This window comes from Palaemon carinicauda, chromosome 15 (assembly GCF_036898095.1).
Source record: "Palaemon carinicauda isolate YSFRI2023 chromosome 15, ASM3689809v2, whole genome shotgun sequence".
Lineage (NCBI taxonomy): Eukaryota > Metazoa > Arthropoda > Malacostraca > Decapoda > Palaemonidae > Palaemon > Palaemon carinicauda.
This window is the reverse complement of record NC_090739.1, coordinates 72298351-72303350: the sequence shown is the minus strand read 5'-3', so window position 1 is coordinate 72303350 and position 5000 is coordinate 72298351.

Here is a 5000-nt window from a genome sequence, read left to right as displayed (position 1 = left end):
TTTCTGCTGAAAACATTAATTAGTACAGCATTTTTCTTTTTTTTTAAATCTGTTTTAGTTCTATGTTCTATAGTAATTTTTAACCCTGGTTTTATTGTGTTTAGTATTATGATTATATTTAGTGCAGTATACCAATATACAATTCAAATAGACACATTGAAATGATAATTTTAATTATTAAGGATATTGACGTTTGAAACACATCCAAGACCGATTTTAGCGAATGTCAGACAAATACCAATTCATATTGATAAGAAATAATAGTTTAACCGCGAAAAGCAAAACGTACTGACTATGTTCATTATACTAAAATATAACTATACTTTCAGTTTTGAGAACATCGGCCTAAGCCCAAGAAATGAAGATTTCTCTGTCCTTCAAGACTGTAAACCGAGGAAGTCTGATAACGCCAACAGAAGCTTTCAATTGACACGTTCTCCAATTTGATACTCCGGATATCTTCACAAGTCAGAGGTTGTTTATTTGACAAGATAACTAATGAACTGCTGCGGGGACCCTGGTCAATTCTGGATATGATTTGAAGATTTAGGTAAGACTGCATGTGTAACATTCCGCTTTCATAAGGGAATGTAGTTTCCTTGATTGTCATCTCTTAGAAGTTACCATAGCGATAATTAAAATCTAAGAATGCATGGTTGCATAAAAAGGAAGATAGATTTTAGTCTCATGGCATTAGAGGTTGGGAGCTGTGGTAGCCGATGTGGTAACGTCCCTGACTGGTAAAGGTCAGACTGGGGTTTGAGTCCCTGCTCAAACTCTTTAGTTTATTTGGTCGCTGCAACCTCACCATCCTTGGAAGTTAAGGATGGAGGGTTTGGTGGAGCTTATAGGTCTACCTGCCTAGTCATCAGCAGCCATTGCTTGGCCCTCTTTGGTCATAGCTTGGGTGGAGAGGGGGCATAGGTGCTGATCATATGTACATATGGTCAGTCTCCAGGGCATTGTCCTGCTTGATAGGGCAATGTCATCGTCCGTTGCCTCTGCCATTCATGAACGGTCTTTAAACCTTTTAAGCGGCAATTTTGTAACGGAAAAATTAAGTTGAGATGATTCATAATAACTCGGTAAATAAGAATGAAATAATAACATAGCAAAATTTATTAATCTAACCATAGTAACCCTGGTGCAGGTCATTCTTACAACTAATTTGTAAAAAAAGAAAAAAAAAAGCCAAATTAATTTAAATCGTATTCATTGTATAACCATAAGCGGGAACTGTCTCACACTATTCAGTGTATATTGTAATTAATTCTGTATCTGGATTATAAAGTGATAAATTAAGATGATTTCTAAAAGAATAGCTCTTGAAAGACGAAGGAATGAATTACAAGATCGTTGCACAGTCACCGTTTTTTTTTTCTTTTTGCTTTCTAAGTTTGGTTAAGGTGTAATATTCACGAGTTTTACTACAGAATATCAACTTTAAGAAGTAAATCAATTTACTTTCATTATCTGAGGAGTATATGTGTTCATTTTTGAAACTTTATTATTATTATTATTATTATTATTATTATTATTATTATTATTATTATTATTATTATTATTATTATTATTATTATTATCTAAGCTACAACCCTAGTTGGAAAAGTAAGATGCTTTAAGCCCAAGGGCTCCAACAGGGAAAAATAGCCCTGAGAGGGAAGGAAATAAGGAAATGAATAAACGTTATGAGAAAAAACGTAAAAACAGATATGTCATATATAAACTATAAAAAACTTATGCCAGCTTCTTCAACATGAAAACACTTGCTGTAAGTTTGAGTTTATGAAGTTTTACTGATTCAACTACCCGATTAGGAAGATCATTCCACAACTTGGTCAAAGCTGGAATAAAACTTCTAGAATACAGAGTAGTATTGAGCCTCATGATGGAGAAGGCCTGACTATTAGAATCAACTACATTCCTAGTATTATGAACAGGATGGAACTGTCCGGGAAGAACCTGATTGTAAAGAATGATCAGAATCATGAAAAATCTTATGCAACAGGCATAATGAACTTATTGAACGACGATGTCAAAGAAGGTGTGAAAGAAATTGAATCAAATTCTGTATACAAAATAATTTATGGCCAAAAAATCAGTGGATAATACAAAATTATGAAAGTGAAATAGGATGGAAAAAGAAAACCTCACGCACACGCACAGACACATATGCACATACACGTGTATCATATGATGTATATATATTTATATATATATATATATATATATATATATTTATATATATATATATATATATATATATATATATATATATATATATATATATATATATATATATATATATATAATACTAAAAGGCCAGCAGACTGATTGACATATAAAAAGTTTGCAAAACATCGTGATATGCGAGCATCCTACACAAACTCAGAATTATTGCATTATTGCATAACGCGCGCGAGAGAGAAAGAATTCTTGAACTTTGTTTGGCAGCGCAACCTTAACGCTAAATCGCTTAAAGATAGTTTGGGAAAGGTTCTGAAATTGTGCTTAATTAATCCCAGAAACTGTGTAGGGCAAACATATGATGTGGAGTGAGTCGAGAGGAGTTGAGCAGCTGGTGTGTGAAGAGTTAGCACCACAAGCAGTTTGTATTCACAGCTGAAATTTTTTTTTGTTGAGGTGTCAGGTCAGTTCACCTCGCTGACTCTTTCTTTAGTTCGCTAGAATTAATCTATACATTTATGTCCTCACACACAGTACAGGAAATTTATCTTGCCCCTCCCCCCCAAAAAAAAAAAAAAATAAATAAATAAAAAAAAAAAGTAAAAGTAAAAAAATAGAGGAAAAAAGAAAAAGGAAAATTTTCCTAAAAAGCAAATTAGATCTCTGAAAAGGTTCAGTGATACAAGACGGTATTGTCATTACCGTATCTATGACGTAAGATTTTGCTTGATACATTTCTTGCTGTCATAAGTATCCCAGTGCCGCACAGCAAGCGTGAACATATTGCAAGAACTTTATTCATGATCATTTATTTTGTATAATATATTATGCTTAGTGATGTTCTCCCATATTTTACAATAAACGAAGCTGGTACAGTGTCCCCGTGTTTAGCTCTGTCAGCAGCTGCCCAAATAATTGATGTCATTCAGCAGGAACTAGAGAATGCGCGCTCAGAAAAAGCAAGGCATTGATTTTGGGAGAAGGCAGTTACGAGTTCCAGATGCATACTATTGAAGTTTCACCTACCAAGCAAAGAATACATAATTAACGCAGCATCTAAAGGGTTCCGTTGCCGTGGAAACAACTGGACACAGAAGTGTATGAGTATGAGGAACAAAAAGGATACAAAAACACTTCTGTACAGTAATGGAGAGACTACTAACTGAAATTGAGTCGAGATTTGATGTTGTCAACAAATGCATTTTCCATTCAATATCATCTCTTGATCGTTTCTCCCCAAAATCCCTACAGCAGGAAAAGTTGGAGACAATGACAGCTAAATATAATTGTTGATCCAGAATTCTAAGATGTTGAGCTGCGACAAGCAAAACAATTAGTAAAATGTAGATAAGCTGAAGGGGTTAAAATCGCAAACATTATGAATTTGACATCTTTCCTTTTAAAGATGCATTTCCAAGTTTGTATACAATGTTAACCATGTTAGATCTTAGTGCTGCTTTTGACACAGTTGTGCACGAGTACTTACTTGACGACTTAAAGTCTATTGGAGTGACTGAGAAAGCACTGAAATTTTTGCGAAGTTACTTAATGAATAGGAAGACTATTGTAGAAGTTTCTGGAAACCGATCCAGTGAGAGAATTCTTATGAAGGGTGTACCACAGGGTAGTGTTCTGGGCCCTATCTTGTTTAACATATATACTATCAAGCTATCACACATCTTGAAAAAACAAAAAAGTGGGCTTTAAACTATATGCAGATGATACTCAATTCTACCTTTCAATTTCAATAACACAAGATACAGAGAAGAAAATTGATGAGATAATGACTGAAATAAAAACATGGATGCTGAGGAAAAAGCTCAAATTAAATGATGATAAAACAGAATGTATGTTTTTGGCACAAAGGTGGCTTTGAAGAATTACCAGTCAATTCAAATTATAAAAATTGATGATGCTGATGTTGGGATTGTGCCTGTTGTGAAAAATTTGGGTGTACTGATAGATTGTAATTTTTCAATGAGGGACCAAATAGTGAACACAGTGAAAGTGTGTAACTATCACCTGAGAAACATAGCATTTATTAGAAAATATTTAACAGAGGCAGTACAAAAATTTTAGTGATGAGTCACGTAATATCAAGGCTTGATTATTGCAATTCTCTGTACTACAAATTGCCCAATACACTACTAAGAAAGCTTCAAAATGTGCAAAACCGGGCGGCTAGACTGATAAAAGGCATTAAACTAAGGGAGAGAATAACTCCTGCATTGATCGATCTACATTGGTTACCTGTTAAGGCTAGAATTGTATTTAAGATTTGCTTGTTGACTCACAAAGCACTTACAAGTGATAAGCCAAAATATCTTCGTGATTGCTTGGTCCCCTACCCTGAAGCTACCAGCGCCGCTATAAGAGTTAGACATGCTAATGACCCACATAGACTATTCGAAATTAGTGTGAATTATGCAATAGGAGGAAGAACGTTCAGTTATGCTGCACCGAGACTCTTCAACGACCTTCCACTCGATGTCAAGAATAGCAAAAATGTGGCAGCTTTCAAGAAAAACCTGAAGACTTATCTTTTTAGAAAGTGTTATAATAGTGACCTGAAAAATATTAAGCCTGATTACAAATGCTAGCGAAATAACTGATAATGATACAGAGCAAAATATTAACTGGAAAGAAATTATTTTCACACACCAAGGCCCGCCCGAACAGACCTTTAGTGTCTGATGGAGGGCGAGAAATAAACTTGTAAAGTAAAGTAAGTAAAGTATAAAGGACTACTTCAGAAATTATGGGCAGTGTATCAGTAATTGAAATCCACTATGGCAGGGCGAAGAATATCGATA